Here is a 27214-nt window from a genome sequence, read left to right as displayed (position 1 = left end):
CTTTTCGACTGAGTCTCTGTTCATTAGAGATATTTGAATGTGAAACACCCCTCAAAGACACGCTTAACATTTAAAGACGAACAAATATTCAAAAATAAGTTTACTTCTTTCGTATCTTGGCTCGGCAGAGTATTTCTGTCGATTCAAAATAAGCGCTTCCTGCAAACGATCCCAGATGTTTGCGCGGGGCAAAAGATATTCTTTTTTGTTTTTCAGCCCGACACAAAAGTAAGTTCTCTTTAGATTAAAATCTTGTTTGATTCAGTTCAAATGTACAACCAGATGTTTTAATTCAATGAACTAAGTCTTTCCTCTTTTAAAGTATAAATAATTTATATTTTCAAAGCTTGTTTTTTGTTAGACACCGATTCATTGTTCATATGAATAATGAAAACTATTTATTAAGCAAACAACAATTTGCGAAAAATAATAAGGAAAGCATTCTAATTTGCCAAAACAATTCAATGTTTCAGTGTTCAAAAATCCTTGTCTCACATAACAACTTACTAATCTAATTAAGGACAAGACAAAGAGTTTTTCATTCGTAAATACTCCTCAGTCCATCGACAATTTCTAGACAGTATTCCTTAATGTAAAATTGTAAGAAGATGCTTCAGCAGCAAAGAACGCATAGCAGGCAAAGATTGACTGAGTCTGTTCATGAGAGGAAATGAAATGTGCAACACCCTTCACGCCCCCTGTCCCCGCCCTCCCGCGCAAGCGGAATTATTTCTGTTATAGTGAAATTGAATGCAATCAATGATGCCAAAGTACAAGACGATATAACACTAAGTCCAAGTACAGTACTAAGAGATCTTTGACAACTTCCACACGGCACTTAAAGACTGTTGTGATAGTTAATAAAATTAATAAGAAGATTCATTGGAAGCATAAAACGCATTTAAGCAAATAATAACAGTCTTGGTTTGATAATTTGATTGAGTCAGTTCATAAAAGGTAATGAAATGCACAAACACTTGGGGTTCTGATAATCTGAGTTACTTCCCTTTGTTTTAATACGCAATTAAATTTTGTCGGTCCTAGTAAACTTTCCCTAACATTTTAAACAAAAGTAAGTATACTTTTAATTCAAATAAATTGAAATATGATAAAACAATACCTAAGAGATTTAATTTGAATCCAAACAGAGTATTTGTCGATAGTATAAAAAGTATAAAAAGTACCAACTTAAGCCTGTTAAGTGTGTTACATTGCTACTAATGCTTCGATGGTATATTTTTTTTTATATCGCCCTACACTGACTAAACACTTTAGATTTTAAAAGCTATGCCCATGAAATGTGTTTTAAGAAGAAAACAGAGGAATTTTTTTTTATACGGTCCACAGCCGTTCACCTAGCCTATCCGAACCCAAAGCGATGAAATGTGCAATATATTTCGTTTGAAAATAACAAAATAACATTTATCCAGAATAATATGTTTTCTCTTATTTAAAATCAAGCCATCTACCAATATATTTTATTTTTTTCTGAACAATTAGTTTTACAAATTCGAGGTATCAAATTTAAATTTTACCGACTTCCCATTATCATTAAGTGTCATTATTTTACATTGATACATGCTGTCAAACGAAGCAAGGTATTAATCATAATTATAAGCCTGAAAAGAACCGCCGTAAGTAATGTTATTTAGAAACCCTTGTTTCATCATCAATGTACAGTAAGTTGAAATAAAAAAGTCTAAACTTAATTACAATGTATATTATTTTACTATTCAGTAACATAAAACATTTGCATGACGTTTCGTTAATGCGTATTATGGAGAATTACAAATAGTTATGTCCAGTTATATTTTCAAAATTAATTTCTAGCACCTGAAGGTTATTTTCACAACAAAAGCAAGTCCTACATGTTCAAAAGCATATTGAAATGTGTTAGATAAATTTTGGCCGGAACGCACCCTGACGTGATAACGGACCGTGGTATTTACATTGCTTGCTAAACAAGTTTTATCTTGTTTATGGCTTAGTTTTTGAAACCATATTATTTAGTCAAGAAGGTTTGATGAAACTAAACAAAAAACGATACATGTAGCAAATCGGAAGAGAAACAAAGCACCACAGCTGTGCATCGTTGCCCAGAATTACCTTTAAAGTACCTTACGCATATATTTGTACATTGATAATGGTTTGTGCCTCACCTGAGACACTTTGCGATCATTTGAGACCTAAATACAACTTCAGTCTTACTGTAAGTCAATGACTTTATCAAGACCTTAAAATTCATATTGATTTTATGTACTTAAATAGTGTAATCAGTTTTTGAATTTGTTTACACTTTAAAAAGGTTCCTGTTATATTTGAGTATTGTAATAAAGCTAGCTTCCAAGTAAAGCCTGCCATACATACGAGGGGTGTTCAATAAATACCCGGAAAAGTGCTCTCATTTCTTTATTTCCAGTCTCATTTTGCTAAAAATTGAAAATATGACGGATATGAACATACTGAATGCAAATACCTACATAACAGATTTCAAAACACACACAATATTTGTTTGTCGTCTCCTAGGCAACGCCATCACCTCAAAAGCGGCCCAACGTCATTATGATGCTGTCATATCACACTCAATTGATCAATACTATTCGTTATTACCATTGATTCAATGTTTTTCACCATTAAATGCATTTTACACCTTCCTAAGAATAAATAAATACTGTTCATATGATGTTCCTGTCGTATTGAAGAAATTGGACACTGAACTGATGCCCTATCAAGGAGCTCTTTAATTCATTAAATATGACTGAACGTTATTTTTCATGTCTGTAACACAAGTCGTCAGCAATATTTTCCTGACCACTTTTAATCGTCACGTCCCACTAATAAAATTTTGTTTTCTTCAGGGCATTGTCCCTTAAACCTTTTTTAGCATAACATTTGTCTCTTATCCTTGATTTTCGATTCAAAACGGTGAATTTCTCAGAATTCTAATTAACTCATAAAATGTGTACAATGCTTTTTTGTAAAAAAAAAAATGAAAACATTCGTTCTCTATCACAATTTTCAAGAAAAACCCATAATTGTTTGTGATTAAAGTAACTGTTCATACTAGTAAAATAATACCTTAATGTCCAACTAAAAGAAATTTTATAATCATATCATTGACAATAATTATAAATAGTGCTTAAGAAAATTAGGTTAAAAATGTAACGTTTATACATTTCCAAGAAAGAAAACTGTGGAGAGCATTCATAAAACTTCGATATGATTACTTTCCCTGTCAAATTAGCATCGTGTGATATTAATGACTAAATAAGCATTAATTATGACATTATGGTCTATAATTGTATGCGTCCACCAGCGGTACCAAAAACCTTTTTAAATAGAAAGTCTATTTTGGTCTACAGAAAATTTCAGTTTCTTGGCTTACTTTACCTTTTTGTGGCACTTTTGTACTGAATGAAATGTATTGGTGAAATTCAATACGTTTTTTCGGCGACGCCGTCTAAATTCGTTTTCGTTACCTGTGCCACGTGACTTCAGTTTGCAAATCAAAGTACTTGATAACGCATTATAGATAATTTATCAAAATGGAAGATTTATGCAACACTCTGCCTGATTGGACGAGAGTGTCAATTTCTTTCACTCTGTTGATTGTGCTACGCTGAGTGAAATGTAGACAAAGCGTTTATCCTAAACGACGCTGTTCACAGTTTTAAAGCTAACTTTGGCTTAGTATATTTAGCAAGAATATTGATATATCTCAAAATGATAAGTAAGTTTAATAAATATGATAAAAACCTGTTCAAATACCAACATATATCAAATTAAAGAAAGAGCCGAATACGGTCTGCGTATCACATGAATAAGGGTGTGATAAGAGTCTTTTATGTAGAGAAGTACTTTTTAAAAGAATTTCCTTGTTACAGTTGTCGTCTGTATATGAAAAGGTTTCTTGCTTTTGTGACTTATTCAGATTGCATATTAAAATGAGTATTTTTTTGCTTTGATATATTTTGGTTATAAATTATTTAACTGATTTATTATATATGAATATTTTTCTTTAGTATGGTATGCAAATATTGAACTCAGTTGAAATCTGTTTTATTATATATATGCTATATAATGACTGAATCTCATTACTCTGAAATGAAGGTACGCTGCATGAGTTTATCTATGTGATATGACTACGGTCAAACTTTGCTTATGAAACAGAAATATTGAAATAATTACAATTGTATGTTTTGCTTGACCTTCACTTTTTTATAGGTGTGAAATTTATTTAATTTATTTGTTAAAGCGGGATCAGTTGACCTATTTTAGAATTAAATAAAAAGTAATAAATAAAAAAATCCTTTAATTGATTTTTTCTCATGTATTCTAATCAAACTTGATTTGTAGCATCTTTATTAGGCCCGCAGCCAACTTTGTTCAGCTGGGACATTTAACCCCTTTTAGGGGCTGCTAGAGCTAAAACTAGAAATGCCTTTATACAGCGTCTCATGAACAGCGTGGTGGATCTTTGTCATACTTGGTCTGGAGCATCATTATAAGGTCCTCTTCCAAATTTATTTATATAGGAACTTGGGCCCTATTAGGGACCACTATAGCTAAAAGTAGATATGCCTTTCTTCGCATTAACCACTAAAATGTAATGGATTTTTATCAAACTCAATGTGTAACAATATCGTAAGGTCTCCTGCTATTTTGTTACAAATCGGGATAGGGACCAATTTAGCTAAAAATATAAACACGTTTAATGACCTCTTTTCATGAACCGCTTCATGAATCTTCATCAAACTACTGCTGTAATTATTCGTCTAAGGATAAACGAAACAAAATTGCAACCCTACGAAACCTTTGCCAAAAAATTAAAAGAGAACCATTTAAAATTGTTAAAGTGCGGTATTTAGGTTCGCAGTTTGAAAAATGTTAGATGAAAGATGAATGTTAGATGAAACATTCATAAATTTCTTTCCTTATTACAATTCGCCGACCATCATTTTTAATGACATTTCTTGTTTATCCTACCACTACTCTTTATATGGCAAACATTAGTATGTCGTGTAAACGTACGCTTTACAAGAAAGCCTGCCCCTACACGACACGTGATGACATGCTTAATTCAGTCTTCTTTAATTTTCAAATATAAACATTATCAAATATCGTAGATAATTTTTATCACTGTTTGAATTTTTATTTGAAATAAAATCACAATAATAACGCATTATTGTTTTACAGGCAGAATTCGTGGATTACACAAAGTATTGCGTCCAACTCTGGACCTAGCAGTCAAATGTCCCTGCCGGACAGTCAGCTTGATTAGCTTTTAAGTCAAACAGAATTGCAGGGCTCCAGCAGCCAGTAATTGTGCAATTAAAATCTGCAAATTTTGTCTTACATACGCTCCTTTATAGCAGCCAAGATTCTACATTTATGCAGAGCTCTAAGTGTACTTTCAATCAACGTCTCGAAAACAGTTTGACAAACACAAAACTTGAATTTTTGTAATGAATAAGATTGTGATCATTTTCATTTGCAATTTTTGTTTAACATGTTAAACATTACCTCATGTCAGTGCACTCTTAGGTAGTATCTGAAGGTGTATCCTTCAGCATCCATATTTTCAGGCGATACATCCTATTGCTGACATTTACACAGGTGTAAAGAAGGCGGGTATTTATTTGTGTAGATTCCGTGTAAGACTTTTATCAGGAATATTAACATATCCGATCAATATTCTTTTAAATGACGAAAATTTATATTTTTAATTGATCTTTGTCTATCATTTCTAATGATTGATTCGCAACATTGAAACCAAATATCGTATGGAATTATGCGCTATATTTATTAAAATGTCAGAATAAATAGGTTCTAAGATTATTGCCTTTCTGGTCTATGATAATTTTATGGAGGCGAATTCATTTTGAAAGGTTATCTCAGAAAACTTCACCACTAGATCTCCGCTCTCCTTACTTCAAGGTGAAAAATGTGTGGGAAAACAATGCACGAAACCTATAGGATTTTGTGTTGTTTTCAGTGAAAGATCAGAATATCTACCAAATGTAGTAGTGTCACTAGTGGCGAAGATCCAAATAAAAGTGTAAAAATCTCGTTTTTGATCTGCTAAAACATTTTTATTTCATGACTATAAGATGTTGTTGTGGGAATACGATTTGAGGGGACTGCGCTCTTTGAATGTGGCTTTTGTTTGCTTTTGCATATTTATCACTGTTTTGTTACTTTTTGTAATTCTTCTATAAATGTACAGAAGAAATACAATTTTTTTATCCATTAGATGAACGAGTGGTCTCATATTCTTCAGCTTTCGCTAAGCAAAGTTCAGTCAATTTATGAAGAATAATATACTTAAAAAGTAGCAACTTTATTTGCTCACATGATTTATTTCGATTCTGTAAAATAGCCATTACTACTACAGGCTGTTTACTCAGAGGGTGTCTAATTCGAGTCATTGCTTACTGCAGTATAGAAACTTTAAAATTAAAACAAATGATCAATCATGTCACAATTATATATGCATAATCAATTTAAAATTTTAAAACACTCTAAAACAAATCTGTCCACCGTCACTGTCACATTACTCTTCCCGGTGTTATGGACAGGAATACGTGCCATTATTAGTTAAGGGAACTATTAAAATAGTTCTTGGAAAGTAGATAGTGGGAACATGAATCCGATAGCATATTAAGTTTAAATAAGGTAGATATAAGAGAAAGTTAAAAGTTTTAATAACATCCCTTGCTGACCTTATAGTTTAATTCCGATACAACCAGCTTGAAGGTATTCACTTAATGATATCGTCAACCTCTTAATAAATAGCTGTGATTTGCAATTCATTTCGAAATATTAAAGGAAAATATTTAAAAGTTAATGCAGCTGTACCTGTCGGTATTATTCAAATACAATATTCACTAGCTTAGTTTATACTTACTTAATTTAGCTCGGCCTGGTCGTGACATTAATAGTTTAGCGGCCGACACCTTATCAATTACACCTCCGCTTTACTTAATATGATTTAAGGTTAAAAGTTTTGTGTAACTTCTTTTTACGACCTTCCCGCTGGAAACGACACATACTTCAACCCCAGTATCCTATTGTCTAATCCCAATTTTCATGCTTTCCGGACGGTGCAATGTAAAACATGTATCTGTATAACTATTGTCATATATGATATTTAGGACTTATCCATATCAATAATTTGGAAGATTGTAATGTTACACTGTTTAGAGCAAATCATAATAAATTTTTAAACAGTTTTTAAATATAATATTTAAAACTGCATTATTAATAACAATAAAAATCCGTTTTATATTGACCGCATTAACTGTTGCAGTACATGTGGTAAGTTTCTTGCGCAATGTTTGGAGACATTAGTGCGTAAACTAGATCTAAAACGTCTTCACATTATTCAGAGTCTTTATTGCTAAGCTCTTTGCTATGTTAAGCAAGTTCGAATAATGCCTCTTACTAAATAATGCATGTGGAACACAAAGAGAGAATATATCATGACAATAACAATTAAATAATGACAAAAGTGTAGAATGCTCTGAGTTTCTGTAAACTGCAGTTCATTAAAAGTGTATATTTAAACACTGAACTGCAGCAAATTCAATTAACGGACTCATCGAATACACTATGATGGTCTACTAAAAGCGGACGGTATCTTCGTGACAGCGTTATTTGTTAGGCGTGAGGAAAATTAAGCATAGTTTATGGTTATATACAATATGTAATGAATCTGCTTTAATTAAGCACTTTGGTCTTTAGATATACATGCAATATCAGTTCAAACAAATTTGCTTAGATATGAAACAGCCTTCTCAGGACTGAATGCTATTTGTTGCGTGTTTACACTGGTATACACCACATTGTGTCTTCTGGCAATTCCTTAAAATCACGCTAGCGATTCTTCGATGGATTGACAGAAAACCAAATAAGCTCTATGTTCATATAGAATGCATTCATTTAATTTGACAGAAATATTCGGTTAATTTTCATAAATATAACAAAATCAAATAATAAATAATCGCTTATTGATCTCCCCAAGGCAGATAAAAAAGACACGACAACGTAAAATTTTAATTTGCTTTTTTTGCAAAATGGTAAAAATGTTGTATTAAAATTTCCTTAGATCCAAGTAAAAGCATTGCATAACGTTTTGATCTTTACCATTAGAAAAGGTAGTACTGACATTTTTTTATAAATCTTAATTGCCGTTTTTCAAATATTTGTTTTGAACAAACGCCATTTCTTATTTATGTTTTTATCGCCCCTGATTGTTTACCAATGTTGTTTATGCGAAGATAAACGTTTATTTCTTTCTATAAAATGTTATGAATGTAAATATCACATTTTAACCCTCATCCTGCTAAATTTCTGCAATGAACTTGTCAATCTTTTAATTCGGACAGTATAATTTCCTGTTTAAAGGGGTGCTTACCAAAAAGATACTGACTGAAAGGCAAACAGTGCAGATCTTGATCTGACTGCACAGATGTGACATTTAGAACTTCCGACGGATTGTTCTATTGCTGACAATAGGATAAAACAAGTCTTTACATAAGACTGACATATCAGAATGATATTTGGCATCGATGTACATATGAAATAAAATGTTAATAAAGCTTTAAAGCTTAATATCATTTGATGTAATCAGTCAAAAACAAAATATCCTTAAACTGAAGGCGAATACTGCTAATAAGAAAGGCGATATTGAAATAGCATTTTTGTAGATGTTCCGGAACAGTCATAAATATTTGCCCGATGTAGCTTGGCGACTATAAAACTGTTGGCAGAGGTAAAAGTTAGAAATGCCGTCCCCCATAATGTGGTTAAATAGTTTTAACGGTTTTTTAAACAATTTATTGTCTAATTACTTTCTTGATACGTCTATTAAAAGAGAGTTGAAATAATGTTGTTTCCAGACACTGAATAATTAATTATTAGATTACTTAACAGAACAGGTTTTCGCGTAATTTATCGTACGATTTACTAATCTTCAGACACCAGTAGTACAGAACAACTGACTTGACCACATGAGCATTACAAATGAGGTAAATGTGTGCTTGAAATTAAACTTTATCATTTTATTTTACTTTTTTTTGGCAAACAGATGTACCATTGGAAATTTAAAAGCAAACCTTTTGTAGATACAAATACAGTGAATTAGCGGCATGAAATGTCATATCATTTATTATTGAGAGAAAGCATTCATTTCCGATGCGCATCTTACAATTTCTAAAATTATAAAATTGAAATAGGTTTTGTTACAGTAGTCTGTCTAACAGACTTTATCGATTTCGTTATATTACCTACTCCTAGGAATATTTCAAAACAATATTAATTGAATATACAATTTCAACACTGTGATCTCCGAATTTTAAAAATATATGAAAAAAAAAGTTCACGGTGAAGCACTGAGCGGAATAAAAAAAAACATTTTTCTGCTTTTGTTATTTAAGGCTCTTCTGAAAAAACGTTAATTAAACATTGAATCATGTCCTGCCTATTGTTCGGGACATTTTTATAGGACGACGGGCACATCAATCTCGTTGGGCATACGTATGATTTTGACAACACAGAAAATGACGTCAGACGACCTTCAGCTTTTTCCGGAAGTAAAGAAAATGAAAGTAAACATGCTAAACTTAAAAACGAAAGTCGCATTTGCATTGGTCTATAGTCAGGGATCACGCGCAGAGTTCACCCGGTCTAAATGTATGCGCGTTGACTTTTTTTATTTTATTTATTTTTTTATTTTTGCTAATGGTGGATTAATTTCATCATTTTCTTACGATTTGAAAATACATGTCAGATTTTCATCTACGAAAAAAAAAATGAACTCGGAATAAACACAAATCTCACTGGGGTCTGTAACAAAGCAAGGGTATATGAAGATTTTTGGAACTTCGTCAAATCTTTCAAAAGGTCCTTTTTGATGTTGTGTATAAAGGTCAGTATATGCCTCAGATGTTAGATATTCCGTCATTGACAGCTGCAGACATATACATTTCAGAAATATTTCAAAAATCAAAATGAATTTAGTGTAATGAATGCTGATTCTACGGAAGCGTGAAAGGGCCATCAGACGCTAATACTAGTACGTTATATTACGTTACAGGCGGAAAGGCTTTATAATAAAAACAATAATGGAAAACATTCTCAGAATAATAAAGACTAGAACATGTTTTGTAAAACGTGTGCATCTGCCTACAATTGTCCCTGAATATTTAGCTCACCTGAACACGAAGTGCTCAAGGTGAGCTGTTGTGACCGTTCATTGTCCGGCGTCCATCATCGTCCGTCGCGCGTTTTGCGTCGTCCACTGTGTGTCGTGCGTTATCCGTCAACATTTGCCTTGTTAACATTCTAGAGGAATCTTTATGAAACTTGGTAAGAATGTTTGTCTTGATGATCTTTAGGTCAAGTTTGAAACTTGGTCATGTGGTGTCAAAAACTAGATCAATAGGCTAGATCAAAACAAAATCTTGTTAACACTATGGAGTGCACAGTTTAAGTTTGAAACTAATGAGAATTAATCAGAATGTTTGTTTTGATGACCTCTAGGTCATGTTTGAATCTGGATTATGTAGGGTCAAGAACTAGACCATCCTGACAAATCAAAGGATACTTTTGATAACACTCTAGAGGCCATACTTATTTTCATCTATCTTCATGAAACTTGGTCAGAATGTTTATATTGATGATTTTATGCCAAGTGGATCATGTGGTGTCAGAAACTATGTCACAAGACTAAGACAAAAAGAAACCCTTGTTGACATTCTAGGTCAAGTTATAATCTCGGTTTAGTGGGTCAAAAACTAGTTAACTCGATCAAATCAAAGGAAAAGCTTGTTAACACTCTAGAGGCTACATTTATAATCCTGTCTACATGAGACTTGGTCAGACTGTTGTCTTGATGACCTTTAGGTCAAGTTCGTATTTTGATCATGTGGGTTCAAAAACTAGGTCACCTGATCAAATCAAAGGAAACATTTGTTAACACTCTAGAGGCCACATTTATGAAACTTGTTCAGAATGTTTATCTTAATAATCTCTAGACCAGTTTGAAAACTGGGTCAAGTCGGGTCAAAATTTAGGTTATTAGGCTAGTTAAAAAAGAAATCTTGTTAACACTCCAGAGGCCAGATTGTAAGTTTGAAACTCATGAGAATTGGTCATTCTTTTGTGAACTATTGTGACCGGTCATTGCTTGGCGTCTTTGGTCGTTCGTCGTCCGTAAGTATTGACCCTGTTCACAAATATTTCAATACTAATGATGCATTTCAACTTCTGTCCTTCTTTCTTCTTATTGATGACATGTTAGTTATATTACTCGGGTGAGCGATCTAGGGCCATCATGATCATCTTGTTTATAAATACCAATACCACAAAAATCACTATAAATCAAATTATTCTAAGATAAAAAAAATATTGGCAATAACAACTGATAACATGTTCGTCATCGTAAAGGTACTGAGTCTGCCGGGAGTAGAAGCGATCTAATAAAATGCGCACTGCCATTTGTCTATTTCTGTCGACAATACTAAGCAATCAAGGTTATGCAGTATGTTAATCAATAAATATACGGAGTTTGTATTTGGTTTAAAACGTCAATAACTGAAATGAGACACTGAAAATATCTAAAATATCTAGCAATTTTGTTAAGTATTTAATTTAAAATCGCCTTACTTAACTGATAATTTGTTTGAATAAACTGTCTAAATTGTTATTTCTGTGTGACTTTTCACTGTTCATATAACTACTATCTGTAAGACTATATGTTACTTTTATTTGTGAGATCAAACGAATTATACTTCATGCCTCAAATTTTGGACAAAAGCCTTTTAATTTTCCTCCAAATTTGGTTGACGTATTTGATTTACATTTCACTAAACACAAACACAAATAATCCCCAAGAGTTTTGACTGATTCAAATAAATGTTCTTAGTTGATAATGTTCAATTCAGCTGTTAGGTTGTTTTTTTTTATGGATGCATCAAACTGCCATTTTTGTAAAATATTGACAAATGTAAAATTCATGAATTTCTACACACTTGAAATACCGTTAGGTTCATTTAACAGAAACTCAGTGTATTTCAGACTTGAATTGCGTAATTGTTATGTACATAATCAGGGAATTTTGTAACTTTGATTAGGGTATTTTTAAACTGCTAGGGTTTACTTTACAGTGTGTCAAAACTTTTCAAGGTACTTTTAAATAATTAAAATGACCTTAAAATATATCAGCTAAGACGTGAATTGTCTAGACACGCAAACAATTCATATTTACTCGAATGTATTTGAGCCGCGCCATGAGAAAACCAACATAGTGGCTTTGCGACCAGCATGGATCCAGACCAGCCTGCGCATCCGCGCAGTCTGGTCAGGATCCATGCTGTTCGCTTTCAAAGCCTGTTGGAATTGGAGAAACTGTTAGCGAACAGCATGGATCCTGTCCAGACTGCGCGGATGCGCAGGCTGGTCTGGATCCATGCTGGTCGCAAAGCCACTATGTTGGTTTTCTCACGGCACGGCTCATTTATAGATGTTGTGTATAACCTTACTAAAAATATTTCAGTTCCTTGAAAATTAATTAATGGCTGACAGACAAGAAATATGATATATAACCCTTGCCACTGAAAAAGTCATTGCGTGCTGCAAAATTATTGTCTGATTCTATTTTAATTACAATCGGTTAGTGTTTCAAATATTGGAAATATGGCGGGGAAATATGATATTTTAAATGCATCAATGTCAGAATTTCTGTCATTTAATCATTAACAAAATATGATTTAAAAACATTATGTCTGCCTGTAAAACAATATGGATGTTTCATTTAAAGGTATATTAGGTTAAAATTTCATATTTAAAGACAAGAATAATTACTTCATATAGTGTATGTAAACATCAAATTAACACGTTTATGATTACCAACAGGGTTATGCAGTAGGTTTAAAATAGTACACTCTGTATACATGTATAGATAAACACAGTATAAATGTGTACTACCAATATAAACTGGCTGTTTTTAAGTCAGCTGTTACCGCATGACATTTAATTATAAATGTAGTTCTTTATGCAAACTTAATTCGAGCCGGCCATGAGAAAACCAACATAATGGGTTTGCGACCAGCATGGATCCAGACCAGCCTGCGCATCCGCGCAGTCTGGTCAGGATCCATGCTATTCGCTTTCAAAGCCTATTGCAATTTGAGAACCTATTAGCGAATACGCAGGTTAGTCTGGATCCATGCTGGTCGCAAACCCACTATGTTTGTTTTCTCATGGCGCGGCTCATTTATATATTTCGTTAATCTAAATACATGTGATGAGGATTTTATACATTTGAAGTAAAAACCTAAATATGAGTTATAGTGATAGATGGCTATTGGATATCTTTAATGTAAGATTGAACTATCTTTCATCGATTGCAACTACTGTAACGTTGTATTTTGTATTATATTACTCGCCTAGTCTGTTTTCATTGTGTCGTATGGTTAGGATCACCATTACTCGCCAACATTACTTAGTTAGCTGCTACGTATTACTGTTTGTCCATAAAAAAACTGTATTTTTTAATCTTAGTTATTAGATATGGTATGTATTAAATTTGAATTTGAAACAAATCGACTTACACATGAATTTTGATACCTTTGAAACAGTGAAGTAGGCAAAATGCAGAAGAAGTGACTTTGAGATAACATTTCAAAGGAACTCACCTCCATAAAATAATTGATAAAAAGTGATTAAACGTTCACAAACATATGTTTCATTAATGAGATTTGACTTTTCAGTTTTGAAACAGTGAAACATGTAAAGTATTGTTTTGTAGACTGTTTTCTGAGATAACCTTTCAAATGAATTCACATCAATAAAATTATCATAGACCAGAAAGGCAATAATCTTAGAACCTATTTATTCTGACTTTTTAATAAATATAGACTCTGGACGCAATACTTTGTGTAATCTATGAATTCTGCCTTTTCTGATGTACAGTGACCACAAAAAGTAAAACAATAATGCGTTATTATTGTGATTTTATTTCAAATAAAAGTTCAAACAGTAAATATCATCATACGATATTTGGTAATCTGGTAATGTTTAGATTTGAAAATTAAAGACGACTGAATGAAGCATGTCATCACGTGTCGTGTAGGGCCAGGCTTTCTTGTAAAGCGTACGTTTACACGACATACTAATTTTTGCCATATAAAGAGTAGTGGAGTCAAACATTTTTTTGCAACATTTGTGACCTTATAGTTGTGAAAATAAAGAACCGCTGTAACAGGCCAACGACTCTTACGTACATGTTCATACGGGACCCTTCTGCTCAAAATGCACTTAGATGACCCTTAATTGACAATATTAAGTGCAGCAATCAATTTAAAAATAGACCAAGCAGCATGGAATTCCTTGATGTAACAATGTTTTATTTGAATTTTGTAGTTTAAAAACAATGTCAAAATATAATATAAACGAATCTGAAACTTCAATTAAGGTCTGAAATTACACTAATTTTTTTTTTTGGAAAAAATGATACTGTGTTTCTTCGTTTTTGGGTTGTACACATTGCGCCAGATATAATTACCAGAACAGAATGCTATTCTGTTTCTATTACACAGCTATATACATAATGCAATGATGCCTTTCATTCTGCATCATAGTTTGACTTTTGTCTACTGCTTAATGCATAAATGTTTGCTGTTCATTATATGACAATAAAAATTAATTGAAACAAGAGACATGGTACGTCAAGGAAACTGATGTTACACCAAGGAGTGATTTTGTTACAATTAGGAAAATCAACATATTTGATAATAAACTGTAAAAGATTAACTAAAGCAAATAAAAACAATTCTATACTACTCAAAATACACAACTGAATATTGTCTTAACAGTATCCATAAAATAAACATGTGTCAGCATTTTAGGTGTGCCTGTTACATGAAAGAAACCTTTGTGTTACAGCAAGGAAATCTAGTTAATTTATTTCAAAAATTTGGACCTAATCATGACTTGTACTTAAACTTTATGTTTTGCTGAGCTTAACTGTACTATGGATCGAAAACAAATGTATTGAACTGAGTCCTTACGTTCGTTTGAGTCTCTCTTGGTGTGTATGTTACATCTAGGAATTACCTATGTTACAGAAAGGAAATATTTCAGGATTAAAACTTTTCATACACATTTTTTCTTTTAGAAAAAAGATAAATAAAAATTTGGTATCTATGTTCTGAAAGAAGATGAAAAATGATTTAATAGAGTTTAAGAAATAAATAGTAACTGTCAATATGGATGCATTCCATTATGAAAATATTGATATTGATCAACAGTGTGAAAAATAGATCATCCATAATTTGTCATCAAGTTTATACTTGTTTCTTTTTTGTGTCCAGGAATGCTTACACAGCCGACAAAAGCTATGACATTGTGCAGATGATACCAACTCTGGTCTTTCAACTTTTTTGGCCAACATAAAGAGTTTTCACTGATTCTACCGTTTTGACACATACACTGTACAAATACACTGGATAAACATGCCTCTGTTACAAGACCGACATAGGCTGTCCATTAAAATTTACAATAACATGTTTTCCGACATAATACTCAATAGGTACACTGACATGTTTATCTATTACTTCATATATCTTCTCAATACTTGTGTCACCTTTTATATTTTCATCACTTTTCTCAGTCCTATAAGCTGTCTGGCTTTCGTCTACATTCTCAACAACGCTGTCACTCTTACGAACTGTCTCACTATCATCTACATCACTGTATACCTCCTCACATGTCCCCTCACTCCTGCCACCTGTCTCGCTTTGGCCTGCATCACTGCATACTTTCTCGCCGACACTCTTACTCTTACAAACTGTCTCAATACCACCTACATCACTGCATACCTTCTCACCAACCCCACTACTCCTCCAACCTGTCTCACTACCACCTACATCACTGAATACCTTCTCACCAACCGACTACTCCTACAATCTGTCTCGCTGTTATCTACATCACTGCATACCTTCTCATCAACCCCACTACTCTTACAAACTGTCCCACGACCACCTACATCACTGCATACCTTCTTACCAACCCCACTACTCCTACAAACTGCCTCACTACCACCTACATCGCTCCATACCTTCTAACCAGCCCCACTACTCCTACAATGTGCCTCGCTGTTACCTGCATCACTGCATACCTTCTCACCAACCCCACAACTACAAACTCACTCACTACCACCTACATCGCTGCATACTTTCTCATCAACCCAACTGCAATCTGTCTGGCTGTTACCTGCATCACTGCATACCTTTTCACCAACCTCACTGCAATCTGTCAGACTGTTACCAGCATCACTGCATACCTTCTCACAAACCCCACTACTCTTAAAAACTTTCTCACTACCACCTACATCACTGCATACCTTCTCACCAACCCCACTACTCTTACAATCTGTCTCGCTGTTACTTGCATCACTGCATACCTTCTCACCAACCCCACTACTTTTACAAACTGTCTCACTACCACCTACATCACTGCATACCTTCTCACCAACCACACTACTCTTACAAAATGTCTCACTACTACCTGCATCACTGAATACCTTTTCAGCAACCCAACTGCTTCTACAAACTGTCTCACTACCACCTACATCACTGCATACCTTCTCACCAACCCCATTACTATTACAAACTATCTGACTACCACCTGCATCACTGCATACCTTCTCACCAACCCCACTACTCCTACAATCTGTCTCGCTGTTACCTGCATCACTGCATACCTTTTCACCAACCCAACTACTTTTACAAACTGTCTCACTATCACCTACATCACTGCATACCTTCTCATCAACCCAACTACTCCTACAAACTGTCTCACTACCACCTACATCACTGCATACCTTCTCACCAACCCCATTACTATTACAAACTATCTGACTACCACCTACATCACTGCATACCTTCTCACCAACCCCACTACTCCTACAATCTGTCTCGCTGTTACCTGCATCACTGCATACCTTTTCACCAACCCAACTACTTTTACAAACTGTCCCACTACCACCTACATCACTGCATACCTTCTCACCAACCCCACTACTCCTACAATCTGTCTCGCTGTTACCTGCATCACTGCATACCTTTTCACCAACCCAACTACTTTTACAAACTGTCTCACTATCACCTACATCACTGCATACCTTCTCACCAACCCCACTACTCTTACAAACTGTCTCACTACCACCTACATCTCTGCATACCTTCTCATCAACCCAACTACTCCTACAAACTATCTCGCTGTTACCTGCATCACTGCATACCTTCCCACCAACCCCACTACTCCTACAATCTGTCTCGCTGTCACTTACATCACTGCATACCTTCTCATAAACCCTCTACTCTTACAAACTGTCTTACTACCACTTACATCACTGCATACCTTCTCACCAACCCCACTACTCCTTCGAACTGTGTCGCTACCACCTACATCACTGCATACCTTCTCACCAACCCCACTACTCTTACAATATGTCTCGCTGCTACCAGCATCACTGCATACCTTCTCACCAACCCCACTACTCCTACAATGTGTCTCGCAGTTACCTTACTCAACGCCTTCCTTCTCACCAACACCCTTACTCCTGCAACCTCCCTCACTATCGCCTTCATGCATACATGTTCGTTCTTTGTACATTCATTATGCTCTACAGCTTCTTGCAATATATATTCATATTCAGTCACAACTAACTTTTTCAACGTATATTCATTTCTATTAGCTTCCTCTTTGTTTAACTTTTCAATGTTTGTCATATTATATACATATATAGTAACGTCATTTGCCGCTTCCTGATCAACAGTATATCTTGCATAATAATATATATATATTCTTGTCAGCCTATTTACATGTACAAATGACCAAAGACAAAAAATACTGCAATTAAATCTAAAAATGTATTTAAAACACACTTTTCAATATCTGAAATCTTTTTTTTTTTTATTTTCTTAATGTAACAATTGCTTTCCTTGATGTAACGATGAGGTCAAAATTCAGGATCTACCTTGCACAATGGGAAATATAACTATTCACTCTTTCGCCAGATGCAAGTGTTTAACTCCAGCAAGTATTACTTCATTATACTGCAAGTACATCACATCTTTCAGGTTTTAAATATATACATTCCATCATGTAACAAAAACTTTCATTGATGTAACAATTCTTAACTATAACAGTTTCTTTTTCACTTACTGACAATAAAATATCTTTTTTTTTTCAGAATTTGAATAACCAGTGCAAAAACATGTTCAAGTAGTTGTAAAGTCCCCCATTCTGTTGCAGTAACAGAACATATTTTCAGTATTTTGTGCCATTTATTTCCTTGACATAACAATACCCGCTACTTGATGTAACAATTTAGTTAATAACTGATATTTTTATTTATTACTACTACACGGATTCATGTGTAAGCGCTCTAGCTCTGATAGACATATATTTATCTACAAGTGTATACACATAAGAGTACATGAAATTAAAAAATAAAAGTTCTACGCAGTAATATCATGAGTTAATTTCCTTCATGTAGCAAAATCACTCCTTGCTGTAACGACTTTTTCGCTGTTACATCAAGGATTGTTACATCAAGGATATATTCCACTTTAAGTGACCTTTACATTATACAGATTATGCATGTGTGTTCAAATTTAAAGTGAAACCTTTACACATCCACACAACATATTTGATGTGCAATACATAACATCATTACTGTAAATGTAAAATAGATCATGATAATTACATCAAGGAACTATTAGAATTATACTCAGTTACCTGGATACTATAATATTTCAATATTTTTATCGCATCAAACACATGCTATTGTAGTTGGCTGCCATATTTGTTTTGAGGCTGCTCTTCAAATACGAGGTGCTAACCCGTCTTTTACTAAGGGAACTGACCTTGTATTTAAGGATTTAAGCAAACTGTTACATCACTGAACTGACTTTAGGGTACAAAGAATATGAAAAAAATAACGTATTAAATCCAAAGATATTTTATGTTTTTATAGTTTACATTGTGAAAAATGAAACTGAATTTCATTCCAGCTGAAACATAAACTCGATATTTCACAATTTGTCCGACAGACAGTGTCACATTTAAAACAAAATTAATTTAAGGACAATGGAAAGATGCTAATGCTGACACTTCTATCAACTTTAATATTTCCTTCTACTTAGGGTAAATATTTTTAATGAAACATGCACCATTCAATATTGTCCATACCGCACAAAAGAAAATTTCCTGTTGTCTACGCGAAGTTAAACATAATTTCACCGGGACAGGATTTTGTTACAAAAAATATATTGACTCAGTGGTAGGATAAAAAACGTATTGAATTTCACCAATACATTTCATTCAATACAAAAGTGCCACAAAAAGGTAAAGTAAACCAAGAAACTGAAATTTTTTGTAGACCAAAATAGACTTTCTATTTAAAAAGGTTTTCGGTACAGCTGGTGGACGCATACAATTATAGACCATAATGCCATGCTTATTTAGTCATTAATATCACAGGAAAAGTAATCATATCGAAGTTTTATGAATGCTCTCCACAGTTTTCTTTCTTGGAAATGTATAAACGTTACATTTTAACCTAGTTTTCTTAAGCACTATTTACAATCATTGATGTGATTATAAAATGTCTTTTAGTTGGACATTAAGGTATTATTTTACTAGTGTGAACAGTTATTTTAATGACAAACAATTATGGCTTTTTCTTGTAAATTGTGAAAGAGAACGAATGTTTTCAATTTTTTTTTACCAAAAAAGCATTGTACACATTTTATGAGTGAATTAGAATTCTGAGAAATAGAGGCGTAGAATACACAAGCAAATAAACCAGTTTTATTTATTTGACTACTGTTATTATTAACGAACATGATGTGATGTGATGTGTTCCTTGTGCACCTTTGTATTGAACAGGCTTCAACTTAGTCGATGCATTGGTCAGAATCTTAATTGCTAGACGGTGCTTCTGTGTCTTTTTTACCTTTTATTTTTTTATTAATGTATGCGAAATACAAAGAGAAAACATATCATGACCATTACAATTACATATTAATTAAAGACTGGAATGCCCTGAGTTTCTGTTAGATGACATTTATTCAAGTGTGAATTTACATTAAAGCTCTGGATTTTGTCAGTAGTTAAATCGTTTAAATGTAGTAGCCTCTTTGGTATTATCAAACTTAAACGCGAATGCAGCCACATAAAATACAATATATTATGGAACTGTGTCAACATAATGGCAAATGTTTTATCGCTATTCATTTTAGTCATTGGATATAATATATGTTGAAACAAATCGGTTTAGACATAATTCGAATCCATATCTTTGAAATATATATTTTAGAAACAACGTAATTGATATTTGAGTGACGTTATGACAACCTTTCCGGGGCAGCCACCACCAACGTAACGTCAAAATATCAAAATTTACTTGGCAGATAAAAGTCTTCATGACTGAATAAAAATAGATTTATCAAAACTTAACAATCTTGCCATGTGCGATAAATGACAGTTAAATTAGGGAACACTAGTTTCCCTTTTCGACTCCGCCAAAAAGCCATAACTTTATATATGTATGGCAGGCTTTACTTGGAAGCTAGCTTTATTACAATTCCATACTCAAATGTAACATGAACCTATATAAAGTGTAAACAAATTCAAAAACCGATTACACAATTTAGATACATAAAATCAATATGAATTTTAAGGTCTTGATGAAGTCATTGACTTACAGTAAGACTGAAGTTGTATTTAGGTCTCAAATGATCGCAAAATGTCTCACGTGAGGCACAAACCATTTATCAATGTACAAATATGTGCGTAAGGTACTTTAAAGGTAATTCTGGGCAACGATGCACAGCTGTGGTGCTTTGTTTCTCTTCCGATTTGCTACATGTATCGTTTTTTGTTTAGGTTCACCAAACCTTCTTGACTAAATAATATGGTTTCAAAAACTAAGCCATAAACAAGACAAAACTTGTCTAGCAAGCAATGTAAATACCACGGTCCGTTATCACGTCAGGGTGCGTTCCGGCCAAAATTTATCTAACACATTTCAATATGCTTTTGAACTTGTAGGACTTGCTTTTGTTGTGAAAATAACCTTCAGGTGCCAGAAATGAGTTTTAAAAATATAACTGGACATAGCTGTTTGTAATTCTCCATTATACTCTTTTAACGAAACAGGGAGTTCGCAATGGGCATGGTCATGCAAATGCTTTATGTTATTGAACAGTAAAATAATATAATTAAGTTTAGACTTATTTATTTCAACTTACTGTACATTGATGATGAAACAAGAGTTTCTAAATAACATTACTTACGGCGATTCTTTTCAGGCTTATAATTATGATTGATACCGTGCTTCGTTTGACAGCATATATCAATGTAAAATAATGACACTTAATGATAATGGGAAGTCGGTAAAATTTAAATTTGATACCTCGAATTTGTAAAACTAATTGTTCAGAAAAACTTAAAATATATTGGTAGATGGCTTGATTTTAAACAAGAGAAAACATATTATTCTGGATTAATGTTATTTTGTTATTTTCAAATGAAATATATTGCACATTTCATCGCATTGGGTTTGGATAGGCTAGGTGAGCGGCTGTAGACCGTATGAAACATATTCCTCTGTTTTTTTTTCTTAAGAAAACATTCCTTCTATGGGCATAAAATGTTTAGTCAGTGTAGGGCGATATTTAAAAAAATATCAAAATATACCATCGAAGCATTAGTAGCAATGTAACACACTTAACATGCTTAAGTTGGTACATTTTATACTTTTATACTATCGACAAATACTCTGTTTCGACTCAAATTAAATCTCTTAGGTATTGTTTTATCATATTTTAATTTATTTGAATTAAAAGTATACTTGCTTTGGGTTGAAAGTATGTGTATGTTTACTAGGACCGACAAAATTTAATTGAGTCTTAAAAACAAAGGGAAGTAACTCAGATTATCAGAACCCAAAGTGTTTGTGCATTTCATTACCTTTTATGAACTTACTCAATCAAATTATCAAACCAAGACTGTTATTATTTGCTTAAATGCGTTCTATGCTTCCAATGAATCTTCTTGTAAATTTTATTAACTATCACAACTGTCTTTAAGTGCCGTGTGGAAGCTGTCAAAGATCTCTTAGTACTGTACTTGGACTTAGTGTTATATCGTCTTGTACTTTGGCATCATGGATTGCATTCAATATTACTATAACAGAATTAATTCCGCTTGCGCGGGAGGGCGGGGGAAAGGGGCGTGAAGTGTGTTGCACATTTCATTTCCTCTCATGAACAGACTCAGTCAATCTTTGCCTCTATGCGTTCTTTGCTGCTAAAGGATCTTATTACAATTATTACATTACGGAATACTGTCTAGAAGTTGTCGACAGACTGAGGAGTATTTACATACGAAAAACTCTTTGTCTCGTCTTTAATTAGACCAGTAAGTTATTATTTGAGACAGGGATTTTTGAACGCCGAAACATTATATTTTTCTGCAAACTAGAATACTTTCCTTACTAATTGACGCAAATGGCTGCTTGCTTAATAAATGGTTTTCATAATTTATATGAACAATGTACCGGTGCCTAACAAAAAACAAGCTTTGAAAATTAAAACTGAACACTATTGCAATATCTTGCGGATAGAATCTAGTTAAGATACATTAACTATTTATACTTTGAAAGAGGAAACACTTAATCTGTTAAACTAAAACCTCTGATTGTAGATTTGAACCGAATGAAATAAGATTTTGATCTAAAAACTCGGGTTTAGAAACCGAGGAATGACTCTTGCCATATGCACCTTAAATGGACCATTTGAAGGAACCATTTATTTGGAAATACTCTGCCGGCCCAAGAAGAAGTAAACTATCTTTGAAAGTCTTTAAATGAAAAGCGTGTCTTTGAGGGATGTTGCACATTCAAATACTTATCATGAACAGACTTGGTCAAAAGGAGTCTGCTGTCATTGTTTGGCTGCGTTCAGTGCTTTCAAAGGATCTTCTTACCCATTTTATGAACTATCACAACCGCCGGTGTTAAGGGGCGTAAGGGGTGTTACGCATTCAGTTACTCTACACGAACAGACTCAGTCACAGGGAGTCTGATATTAATTTGTTTGGGTGCATTCTGTACTTCCAACGTATAATCTTACATATTTTACTTGTCATTGTAGTATCTTCAGACTGAAGTGTAAAAAGCACGTAGTTATTTTGCTCTCAGAATGCGTAAATATATAATAAGGATCTTGCATACGTGCCTACATGTAAATGTTATCATGATAAGCATCCTGTTGACCATAACACACCATTGACAACTCAAAAAATACACAGCCTTGACTAACAACCAGTAATAGGTGAAACTCAGACTATAGTTCAGGATAATAAGAAATACATTTCTTCCTTTCTTATCCTCGCTTTTTTTCTTTTATTTCCTATTTTTCTCCAACTAATATGTTTAAAGTAAACCTCAGGTGACAGTTGGAGACTTCTTATTTAAAGTATATTATCTGTAGACTATCGTTATGTTTTTTAAGTAATTATGCTTTGAATCAACATAGACAAAACGAAGAAGAAAGACCTTGTTGGGTTTATGTGATGTTCGACTTTAAACATTAGAAAGCAGCTTCTATGGGCCCGACTTCTATAAGCTTTTCTTAACTCTGTGTAGTTTTTCAGTTACTAGGGTAGTTTTGTCATAAGTCTGTAAGTAAACATCAAATCATGTGCATGACTTTTTCTCCACAAATACTACAAAGTCAAATGTAATAATTGTTATAGAAAATATTCTCAGAACAAAATATTGGGTAGATGAGAATTCATCCTACACATAATTTGTCTTTTGGGAGTCAAAATAACGCCTGATCTGCCGTTTGTGTCTGTAGGCACTTCTCAGAAGTAGAGGTTATACACTATAGCAATCAACACTGTGTTTGCAATTAATTTCAAGATGTTAATAACTGGCATGAGTTATTTAAATTCTGGCAAAGCTTTATACAACAGATCCAACAATGCACAGTCGTCATTGTTTCTGACCATGATATAAAAGTCATTATTTTAACTTGTTCTTAATGTAATTTTTTGTTGACCTGCCAAGGAATCTTAATTATATCTTTTTACACTAGCAACAGTTCTTTTTATCATGTATTTTGTTATCATTATTGTTGCTTACTTTGTTCTTGTTGTATTTTTAGGTTTTAATTTGTCTATGTGATTGTGTATACCCCACTTTTTTTCTTAAATTCAGATTTGACAGGATGATGTCTTGCCAAGCGGTTTGTTCTAACTGAGAATTTTATGTATTGCCTTTACGTCTGGTGTTGTTACCACAATTGCTACATTTGTCATTTGCAGTGTATTAATCCATACCACGTTCATACCTCTCTATATTTGTACTGCACGAAGATGTATCCAAGTACGAGATATGATATCATTTTTAAACGTTTTATTTATGCAATTAATGTATGCTTTCTATGAGGTATAACTTAGTTCAGAGGCTAGTGGCATACTGTTATGAACTACCCCACAATCCTACTCGTATAAGTGCATATGAATGTATGTTTAAAAATCGTAGCTGACCTAGGTCTTTCTCGTGCATTCTTCAATTTCAAAATTACCTAAAACAATTGCCCACTATAACAAGACGTACGCAAGACCCAGATAAAAAAAATTTAACTTCATTAAGGTCGTTTCTCTAGTCCAGTATATAAATTTTGTATACATGGATTAATAGTCAAACAACTAGGCACAAACGATTACCTCGACCAGACAATGTATGTGTCAAGCGCAAGACTCAGATGTCTATCTTAAAGGTCAAAGTCAGTCATTGACGCCAACCATAACATGATAATCTGCCAGGAGCACTACCTAAAACCCTAGCCAAAAGGTCGTCACGCTTCGAGATTGAATACTTTGTATTTTCCTTGACCGGTCTAAAAAACTTCCATGTGCATGGATGGATCTTTACATATTGAAATAAACGTTTACGATAACAAGGCAATATGCCATTTGCAAGACATAAACCCCTAGTTCAAAGACAAAGGTCACACGTACGCTTAGAATACAGTTCGCTATTTTTCTTGTTTTAATAAAAATGATGAAGGTTTAATTCTATGAGTTTCTAGAAATATGGCCATTGTGATATCATTTACTTCTGTGTCACCTGTGAGGTGAATTTATGGCCAATTAATACATTTTTACTTTTTATATTGATAAGTTATAGTTACATACAATAACCTATGCTTTTGTGATTTTTTTTATTTTATCAAAAGGTGCATACGTACTCAAAATTTCAGTGTATAATTTTACAGTCCATGTCTTTGTGCCATGGCCAGAACACATTTCAGTTTAAACGAAGCAAATTGGGAGACATATATTCACACAAAATTAATATATGGTGGTAATATTACTTTCAGTAATAAAATTTGACTTTGCCACTCGACAAGTGTATTGTCTCTTTTGCGAAACAAAAGTCAACTCCAAGTCAGTACTTACTTTTCTTGACTTTAAAACTGTTTTCGAACAAAACATACTGTCGTGTTTCTTATACATTATTTGACTTGAAACTTATAAAATTGAAATGCATCAATTTAAACACACAACAAAAGCAATACTTCTCTAAACGTTCCGCTGAGAAAAGAAATTCAAACTTTTACGGATTCATGCGATTATAAAGCAGCCACCTGATCTGACTGTTCAGTTATTTGTGTCTCATTTAACGTTTCTCATTTACAACAAAAATATCATACTTCCCAGCAATATTTCAAATGTTAAAATATTGCATCGAAACATTACACGGATGAAATTTTGAAAGGGCAGGAGAAGTAGAAATAAAGACTTATTAACTTTGAAATATTCAATCACTTGTTAACCTGAGAGACAAACAAGCTCATAAATCATAGTTTCTCAATTAAGTCCCCCCTTTTCCGTCTATAGCAAATGCAGTTATATTTGCACTTACATTTGTAAGTGCCAAAACCTCTGAAAATATTATATTATATTATTATGTCAGATATTTGTTAAATGTAGTTCCAGGGGAAAGAAACTGAAATGTTACTAGTATATTGATACAAAGTGTGAATTTGAGAACATACATGATGCTCAAGTGAGAAAATAAGAAAATTACTGCTTTATAAGACAGAATATCTCACATAAAAAGCTGCAATGAACAGAACATACACTTTAAGATTAAATAGTCTTACCATATTTTGCAACTAAAATATGACGTTTCTACTCATACTTCTAAGAATCTTATTACATATAGATGTACATGCAAAGTGAAATATCTATAAATAGATTTAAGAAATCAACATGCAACATCAGCAAAATTGCGTGTATCGTCAATCAAACTTGCACCAAGATGCAACACACGGTTACATTCCACATAGACAACATTGGTAGCACACAGTTCATGAATAGAATTTTTTAAAAAGCCTGTTAAAATACAAAAGGAAAACGCGCACAAATTGTTTTATAAGTGTCGTCCGAAAAAAAATGAGGTATTGCTAATTCATATCCTCATTTCGTATATAATCCTTATTCAAAACAAATGATTTACTATGTGTGCTAAAACTATACGCATTATTAGTAACGGAACTCATTCTCTGGTCAGTGGTTTGTAACAATAAAAAAGGACATACAAATACAGCATTCAAACAAAGACATGCTGACGTTTGCTAAAAATACTGGCCATTAAATATTGCTTTATTGCATAATTGTCTCTCTCTGTCAGGTCTTCAGTTCTTTAGTACGTTTCAAAGCTAAACCGTAGTCAAGACTAGATGTTAAATTTAGCTTAATAAAATAAATGAAATAGATCAACAGTTTATTGTGTTACATATTGAAGAATAAAAAGCAATGGCAATATACATCGTGTTCTTTCTTTTCTGCACTTTTTTCAAATTTTTATTTGGTTTGGAGGGGTTCCACTGTATTTTCAAAATGTGAAATCACGTTGTCTATAATGCTTCTATAGTTTGTCACTGATTGTAGGTGCAGATGGGAATATGTGTTCAAGGTTAACTGTTTTGATTGTTGTCGCCTCGTTTCCGCTAAAACGGTTACCCGAGAGCCGAATATTCCAATGTGTACCTGGGCCTCCGTGGCCGAGTGGTTAAGGTCTCTGACTTAAAAAAAAACAAGGATAAATATCAAACAGGTAAAA

Source organism: Mercenaria mercenaria, chromosome 5, assembly GCF_021730395.1.
Source record: "Mercenaria mercenaria strain notata chromosome 5, MADL_Memer_1, whole genome shotgun sequence".
In the NCBI taxonomy this organism is placed as follows: Eukaryota; Metazoa; Mollusca; class Bivalvia; order Venerida; family Veneridae; genus Mercenaria; species Mercenaria mercenaria.
The sequence above is the reverse complement of the archived record's forward strand: the minus strand, read 5'-3'. Positions refer to the sequence as shown.